This window comes from Chiloscyllium plagiosum, unplaced genomic scaffold, assembly GCF_037043375.1.
Source record: "Chiloscyllium plagiosum isolate Xiang-an unplaced genomic scaffold, Cpla_swu_hap1 HiC_scaffold_42, whole genome shotgun sequence".
Classification (NCBI taxonomy): Eukaryota; Metazoa; Chordata; class Chondrichthyes; order Orectolobiformes; family Hemiscylliidae; genus Chiloscyllium; species Chiloscyllium plagiosum.
In genome coordinates this window covers 66,550,115-66,559,258 of record NW_028270180.1, presented here as the reverse complement: position 1 = coordinate 66,559,258, position 9,144 = coordinate 66,550,115, and the positions used below count along the sequence as shown (strand labels likewise).

The window sequence follows — 9,144 nt, the reverse complement described above, 5'->3', positions numbered from 1 at the left end:
CTGTGGTGTGGTAACATGCCGAATTTTCCGAAGTGTCTGTGCTGTCACGATCGTGTTCGCCTCCCGCGCGGAAAATCGCAAGCAGCTCTGCTGTTGCTTCACGTTCCAGGCAAGTTGAGTTTTTACTGGAACCGAATGGAGACTGTTATTTCATCGCTGTTGTGAAACAAAGTCCTACGGTGACTCGACTCGTCGTTATTTGGTTTTCTGGCCAATGAGAAAATCGTTCCAATGAATTTCGTTGTCATTTGTTATTGAATTTCTCCCATTTACTTCATCTCCGTCCTGGAGACATCGGAAGGGAAAGGTAATCTAATCGAGACTGTGATTGGTGAAATTCAATTTTTAATGGCCACTCTTATTATGTTCTTTCTGTCTCTCTTTTCAGCATTGTCTCGGAAGTGGAGAGTAGTTTGGAATTGCCCTGTTGTTAGTTGTGAGATTACTTTACGGCTCATGCCCCCGGACTGTCTCACATTAGGCATTCATGGTCGCTGTGTCTGAAAATGCATTTGGTTTGCCAGTTTTGTTTGTGTTCCGTGTTAAATGCTTCCTGTTTTGCGATTCGCTCAATACATTACGAATTAACAGGGTTTCTGAGGTAACTTACAGCTGCAAAAATCAACAACTGAGAATCTGGGAAAATTTCACAGAGTATGGTCAGTCGGAGCAAAAGTAAGGAAGTCGTTCGTTTCTGCAGTGTTTCACAATACTACCTTTCCCGTGAGCAGTCGAACAGACTAAATGATTGTGCCACAGTCTTCGACGGCAAACTCCGCTAAAAATTAATCCTTTAAAGCCGGTGTAAGCAACACAACGTTATTGGGGTACACCGCGTGGAACCAGATACTTCGCTGTATCTCATCCATGCTCACCACATCGCCAAAATTAAACAAGTCCCATGAAACAACGAGCTATTGGAAACAGAAAGGTGAAAGGTAGAATGGCTTCAACTGTCAGTGCTAGATGCCACTGAGCCGCAGCACGGCTGGCTGAGGCTGGTTTCTGTAGTGTAGTGGTCATCACGCTCGCCTTACACGCGAAAGGTGCCCATTTCGAAAGTGGGCAGAAACTGCTTTGTTCTTCAACTGCGGCCTTTTACATGGTCAAGAACGGAGCTTTCTTGCTTGCTTTCCCATCTGCAAACCTGCGTTCGAATTTGCTTGAACAAATGTGCTCTCGTAGTGAAATGTAATGCAACTCCATTTAATTACTGTGCAAAGCATTGTAAAGTTTTTCTCCAACCTGGTTCTGTTCATATGCCATTCCGTTTGAGAATGTCGTTACTGCCTTCTGATCCTTTCACGAAGAGCAGTACCGCATTGGCATTCCTTGCGCAGGCGGCCCGGTTCAAAGACAGGGAAGAAGCGCACCACGGATTTCTGAACGAGTCTGTCTGTCAAATGTACCCCAAAGTCGTCTCTGAAATACCTCATTTGGAATTTCGATGTGTTATGTTATTGAATTTCTCCCATTTCCTTCATTTCCGTCCTGGAGACGTCGGAAGGGAAAGGTAATCTAATCGAAACTATGATTGGTGAAATTCACTTTTTATTGCCCATTCTTATTATGTTCTTTCTTTCTCTCTTTTCAGCATTGTCTGGGAAGTGGTGGTGCACTAACGCTGCAGTATGTTTGAAAGAGTAGTTTGGAATTGCCCTGTTGTTAGTTGTGAACCGGCGTTTGGGATGGTTACCCTTCATTGCGTAGAGCATTGAGAGTAGGAGTTGCGATGTCATGGTATATCTGTTCAGGACATCAGTGAGTCCACCGTATAAGCATTGTTGATTATCTGGAAAAAAATCAACTTGTTCACGTATGTCAATTAGAGAGGGACATCTGACATTCTTACCTGGTCTGGCTCACATGTGACTCCAGTCCCACAGCAATATGGCTGAGTCTGAGCTGCCTTTAGCCAATTCGTAGTCGGGCAATGTATGCTGGTCCATTCGCTGACAGCCTCAGGCCATGAATGAATCAATGAAAATACAGATGTCCATCCCTACCTCTGCAAACAGCTCTAGCTACAGCAAATCGTACTGGCTTTGTAACATTGTTCAGGCCTTTGTCCCTCTCTGTAACACTCTCCCCACCTCCAGCACCTTCACCTCTACCTGTTCTGATCATCTGATTAAACGCTGGCAACGTTTCCTCTTCCGACTGCACTCCGCCAGCTAGGAGAATCCCTGACGGTCTCTTTAACAAATGTGTCCACATTTCTAAATGTTGGCTTCTTCAGAATTGATAGTTTTTTTTCATCTCTTAATCAAATCTGGTAAGTCCTGTGCCAAGATCGTCCGAAGTGGGAGGAGGAGCATTGGGAAGCTGCTCAGTACCTCGAGACTTTCTGTGGGGAAAATGGGAATCCAGGAGAAAACAGCACAAGGAGCGCATGACCACACCAATGCCACTCCCACACCCTTCCCATAGCCACCTTCTGCCCCAAGTTTAATAGAGTCTGTGGACGTGTGGAAGGCCACATTGGTCTTTATAGCCAACTCCAGACCGCGCCCCAGCCCACCCCCGAGAGTGGGAGAGAGTCAGCCTCGTCTGTGACCCACCGCCAATGAGATGATGAGATAGGAAGTTTGAATCCCCTCACAATTATCCCAGTGCCTTTGTTACAAATTCCAATAATTCCCTGTTAATGCAGTGTCTAATAATGTGACATCACTCAGTACCTCTCCATATGGTATCCCTCGCTGTGTCAGTCTATTTGCTGCCTCTGTCAGTGTTTCTCCCTCTTACAGATGGTCTGAGATCCTGAGTCAACAGAATTGTCCACTCCAGAGAGACGCAGCATCACAGGCAAGGGATGGAGACTGGGATTTTCAAGATCTCTGCTGGACTCAGTGCCACTCTGCATGAGTTATCCTCATTGCATCAGTCTAATTTCCCATTCTGTCTATTTCTTTCTCATGCAGGTAATCAGGATGATCCTAACTCCTGTCTCATCCATCACCTCATTGAAGATGCTTGGTCAGCCAGAGAGAGATGGAGAGGAAGATCTGGAGCCTTCAGTAAATCCTGCAGCCGGTAAGATCACTCACAGTAAACAGCACAGCGTGGAGGTAGTAGACTTCTATATTCAGACCTGGAAGACAGAACATAGATACAGAGCAGGGCAAGGAACATCAACATTCTAAGCTTCACTCCAACCATCTTGTGAGGGTCCTGCCTTCACCTCTGCTGTACTGGTCCTCGATGCGACAACACAGAGGATCGCAGGCATCAATCCTGACCCATGCTGTATTCGTGATCTCTGTAATATCCTCCAGTCCCGATATTTCTTCCTCTGTTTAAAATCTCCTCTCGTCCACACTTCACCTCTGTGTTTGTCTCTGTCAGGTTCTCCAATCCCTAACGCACTAATTCCTAACCTTACCCAGTAGATACTAAATTCCTTCATCCCTGTAAACCCTGACAGTCCTGTCTATCCCTGTAAGCTCCTCCCACCAATACCACCTCCATGTCAATGTATTTGTCTTTAACCTCTCCATCGGTCCCTACCTATGTAATCTTCTCCAGCTCCTACAACCCTTCCTTAGCTGTGAAAAATTTGTAATCTCCTTATCCTTCTCCAATTCTTTGATCTTTATCTTGTTAAATTTCATCTTCATCCCCGACACCTCACGACCACAGGAACCTCTTTCAGTTTGTGCAACCCTCCCCATTTGTGTAACTGTCTCCAACCCAGAAACCTGGCATTCTCCATGGCCTGACTATCAGTGCTGCAATGGATAGAATCCTGGATTGTATGTGAGATGGTTTTCTATAACGTCATATCATATTTGTAGATCAAATGCTGTGTACTAATAAATATCCAATAATCCCATTATAAAGGCGTTTTGTGAGCAGACACCCATAATATTATGCAGGACATATTGAGTTTGTGTTTAGACTATGAGATGTAGGAGAATGAGGCCATTTGGCTCATTGAATGTGCTCTGTCCTTCAGTAAGATCATGCCTGATCTGATACTGTTCAACTCTACTTTCCTGCCTTTTCCTCAAAACCTTTGTTTCCCTGATTCATTAAAATCTGCAGGAGGTTACAGAACATTTGGAAAGATAGACAGAAATGGCAAATTGAGTTTAATCTGGAGAAGTGTGAGATGATGTCAAATTCAGGTAGAAAGTTAGCATACTGAGGGATATTGATATACAGAAGGATCTTGGTGCAAGTCAGTAACTCCCAGAAAATAGCAACAGACGTGTTTCAGATGGGGAAGGAAGCAAATGGAACACTGGACTTCATCGGCAACAAGGTTAAGTATAGTGATTTGCATCTGATGTTGTAATTGTATAAATTGCTTGTTTTGTCACGTGGAGTACTGTGTGCAGTTCTCATCTCCACACAATAGGAAGGAGGTAGAGGCTTTGGACAGGGTGCAAAAGGGGTTTATCAGCATGTTGCCTGTGTTGGGGTTTTTTAAGGGTGTGTTAGGTGTAAGAGGAAGTTTAACAAAGTTGGATAGTTTTGTGAGAGTATTAGAGGCTGACAGGTGACCAGATTCAGGAATATAACATTTGGAACAGGGATAGATAATGTGGACAGTCAGAATCTCTTTTCCAATGTGTAAGTTCCAAATACTGGAGCGCATCACTTTAAGGTGAGAAAGAGGAATTTTAAACGAGATGTGTGAAGCCAGTTTTTTTTAACGTGAGTGGATGTTACAGAGGGAAGTCATAGAAGCAGAAATGTGAGTAAAGTTTTGAAGTGGCATTTAGACAGAAACATGAACAGGCAGATAATAGAGGGATATGGACCCATGTGCAGTCAGATGGTATGAGTTAGAATAGTATATTAGACAGCATAGACGTGGTGGGCCGAAGGGCCTGTTGCTGTGCTCTACTGTTCTATTTACTAACTTCCAAGCATCTGCCCGATCAGACCCCATCAGAATCTTGGATGGTTCATTCCATTTCTCTCTCATTATCTAAACTTCAATGGGTTCAACCTCAACCTACTCCACCTCTTCTCATTAGAAAATCCCCTCCATTCCCAGGATCAGCCGAGTGACCCTTCTCTGGACTGCCTCCAATTCGAAAATACCTTTCCTTCGGGCACTCACACTGTTCATAATATTCGAGGTGTGGTCTGACTTGTGCCTTGTATAGTTTTAGCTAGACCTCTATGTTTTTAGACCCCATTCCCTCTGTAATAAATGCCAGCATTTCATTTGCCTTCTCTATTACCTGCTGGCCCTGTGAGGTACCTTTTTCAGATTGATAAACAAGAACTCCCTCAACCCTTTCAACTGCCAATCTGAAACCAAACAGTGTTACCCTGATACTAAGTCGGGAGCATATTGACATTGTTAGAAAGGATATGTCAATATACAATAACTGGCCACTTAGAAACACATTTGATAAAAGAGAGTTTGTTTTTGAGCATGTTAGATTTAATTTGTTGGTGTGAATATAAATGGCAGAATTGTAAGAGTGCAGGAGGGGTATAGTGGTAGGGGGGATAATGTGTATTTGAATTACCAGAAGCCTTTACACAAGTTTCAATAAGGGCTAAAGAGTAACTTGGTAGAGAATAGGGCCCCTTAAAGATCAATAACGTCACCCATGCGTGGAACCAGAGGCGATGGGTGAGATATGAGACAAAATAGTCTTGTCAGTATTTACTGTGGCGAAAGACATGGATGCTTGGGAACATGGGGAAATAAATAGTGATGTCTTGGAAAGAATCCTCACCAGAGAAGAGAAAGTGCTGGATCTTAAAACAAATAAAGATCGGTCAATCTTCAGTAGCTCATTAAGTTGATTCTAGAATATTGAGGGAAGCTAGGGAAGAGATAGCAGTGTCCCTTACAGAGATACAGTGAGATGTTGAAAGACTGGAGGTTGGCTAGTGCTGTTCATTCGCTTCAGGCTGCAGGAAAAAGCCAGGAAATTACAGCCCAGTTAGACCAGTGACGTAGAAATTATTGGAGGAGATTCTGAGATAAAGGAGTTCCTTACATTTACAAAGGCAAGGGCGGATTCGAGATGGTCAGCATGGCTTTGTGAGTGGATAACCATGTTTCTCAAACTGGATTGACTCTTCGAGGAAGGCCAAACTTCGATGAAGGCAGAGCAGTCAACGTTGTCCACATTGACTTTAGCATCTAGTCAAGAGGAAGAAGGAAGGTTACGTAAGTTTGAGGAAGAAAGGATCAGGCAGGGCTCCAGAGACTTGCATTGGGTGGCACGGTGTCTCAGTGGTTAGTACTGCTACCTCAAAGCACCACGGACTCCATTTCGATTACAGCCTCAGGCGACGGTCTGTGTGGAGTTTGCACATTCTCCCTGTGGGTTTCCTCCAGATGCTCCGGTTTCCCGCCACAGTACAAAGATGTGCCAGTTGGGTGACTCAGCCATGCTAAATTACCCATAGTGTTCAGGGATGTGTAGGTTTGGTGCATTAGTCAGGACAAATGGAGAGTAATAGGGTGGGGGAATGGGGCTGGGTTGGATACTGTTTGGATGGTTGGTATGGAGGTGTTAGGTCAAATAGCCCGTTTCCACAATGCAGGGATTCTCTGAAGGTACCAGGAAGGAACTGAGGAATGGAATTAGAGCAACTAGAAGGGGACATGAAAATGCTTTGTTTGGAAGGATTAAGGAAAACCGTGAGGCATTCTCCACATTCTCGACGAACAAGAGGATGGTCAGAGTGAGGATAAGGCCAATCTGGGATAGTGGAAGGAACTTGTGCTTGGAGTCACAGGAGGTAAAATTACAGACTCTTTTCAGCTACAAATGTATCTGTGAGTGCGTGAGAATATATCATCGGTTATGATTTGGTCACATTACCATGAGCTGCTTGACATGACTGCAATTTCGATTCTTGCTTTGCAAAATGATTTCACCCATTGCTCGAAACAGGACACCTTTCACGTTTACACGGAACACGAAACACACCGGACTACAGGGAAAATGCACAAAGCTGAGCAGGCCGTGTTCCACATCATACCGTGCAGCAGAGTTACAGTCGCTGTGTCTGTTTTGCAGAATAAGATTCCCAAAGAATGTTCTCCACCCTAAAACCGGAGGTAGCATTACAATCCGAGAACGACAGATCACATTGTGAGGATGCTCTGACCTCGGAGCCAGTTCGAGATGCCACTTTCCTTGCCTTTTACCTAAACCGTGCAATTTGCTGCAGAGATGTTCATTCCTGGACATGAGCCACATGGATACCAACTGAGTTGGAAACCTGTGTGGGATTCGAGGAGAAGCGACTCAATAAATTTTGCTAAATTCCATGGTGCTTATTAGAAATGCAGTTTCTGTAAACGTCAATCTAAAAGGCAGTTTCTGAACATAGTAACAGAAGTCAAAAGGTAATTACCTCACCCCACCCCCACTCCAGAATAGGTGCTAACTGCCCTTGAGTGCGTTTTGTTCTCGATGTGAAGAGTTCTCACGCCTGAGTCACCTTCACACGTCTCTGGTTGCTGAGTGAATCACAAAGAAGGAATTTCACCAGAGCTGCAACTGCCTCACTTCCACACTCGCCCTCCCCGTTTACATTTTCCTGCTGGTCAGTGATTGAAAGAAAACCAAATGGATGCGATGTCATTGTGTAGCCTCTCTGTCGATTCCTCCGTTTCAGTTCCGAGATGGCTCAGATCACGTGGCGCAGAGGCTCCAGATCAGGTCCAGAGGCTCCACTGAGAGTGTAATTTCTTTCGTTGCTGTTGTTGACTGAATGGGCCACTAACGTGCGAACTGCTCCAAAACATGATTCAGGACCTCTGGTGCCAACTCTCGCACGTTGAATAACGACAGACAGCTTCCAAATGAGGTATTTCAGAGACGACTTTGGGGTACATTTGACAGACAGACTCGTTCAGGAATCCGTAGTGCGCTTCTTCCCTGTCTTAGAAACGGGCCGCCTGCGCAAGGAATGCAAATGCGGTACTGCTTTTCGTGGAAGGATCAGAAGGCGATAACTACACTCTCAAACAGATTGGCATGTGATCACAATCAGGTTGGAGAAAAACTTTACAATGCTTTGCACAGAAATTAAATGGAGTTGCATTACATTTCACTACGAGAGCAGATTTGTTCTAGCAAATTCGAAGGCAGGTTTGCAGATGAGAAAGCAAGCAAGAAAACTCCGCTCCTGTCCATGTAAAATGCTGCAGTTGAAGAGCAAAGCAGTTTCTGCCCAGTTTCGAACTAGGGACCTTTCGCGCGTCAGGCCAACGTGATGACCACAACACTACAGAAACAAGGCGCAGTCACCCTTCTTATGGCTGAGTAGCATCCAGCACGGACAGTTGAAGCCATTCTACCTTTCACCTTTCTGTTTCCAATCGCTCGTTGTTTCATGGGACTTGTTTAATTTTGGCTATGTGGTGAGCATGGACGAGATACACCGAAGTATCTGTTTCCACGCGGTGTGCCCCAATAACGTTGTGTTGCTTAATCCTGTAAAGGATTACTTTTTAGCGGAGCTTGGCGTCGCAGTCTGTGGCACAATCATTTAGTCTGTTCGACTGCTCACGGGAAAGGTAGTATTGTGAAACACTGCAGTAACGAACGACTTCCTTACTTTGGCTCCGACTGACCATACTCCGGGAAATTTTCCCAGATTCTCAGTTGAGGATTTTTGCAGCTGGAAGTTACCTCAGAAACCCTGTTAATTCGTAATGTATTGAGCGAATCGCAAAACAGAAAGTTTTTATCACGGAACACAAACAAAACTGGCAAACCAAATGCATTTTCAGACACAGCGAGCACGAATGCAAAATGTGAGACAGGCCGGGGGCATGAGTCATAAAGTAATCTCACAACTAACAACAGGGCAATTCCAAACTGCTCTTTCAAACATACTGGAGCCTGAGTGCACCACCACTTCCCCGACAATGCTGAAAAGAGAGAAAGAAAGAACAGAATAAGAATGGGCCATAAAAAAGTGAATTTCACCAATCACAGTCTCGATTAGATTCCCTTTCCCTTCCGATGTCTCCAGAACGGAAATGAAGGAAATGGGAGAAATTAAATATCATATGACAACGAAATTCATTGGAACGATTTTCTCATTGGCCAGAAAACCAAATAACGACGAGTCGAGTCACCGAAGGACTTTGTTTCTCAACTGCGATGAAATAACAGTCTCCATTCTGTTCCAGTAAAAACTCAA

General features: G+C 44.5%; 1 non-coding gene across 1 annotated transcript; it reads right to left on the bottom strand.

Annotated features, from left to right (window-relative positions):
- Positions 1–8,157: 8,157 nt before the first annotated feature.
- trnav-gac (transfer RNA valine (anticodon GAC)) lies at positions 8,158–8,230 on the bottom strand. Its single transcript has one exon. It is a non-coding gene; the product is annotated as a tRNA-Val (tRNA).
- Between the last annotated feature and the right edge of the window lie 914 nt (positions 8,231–9,144).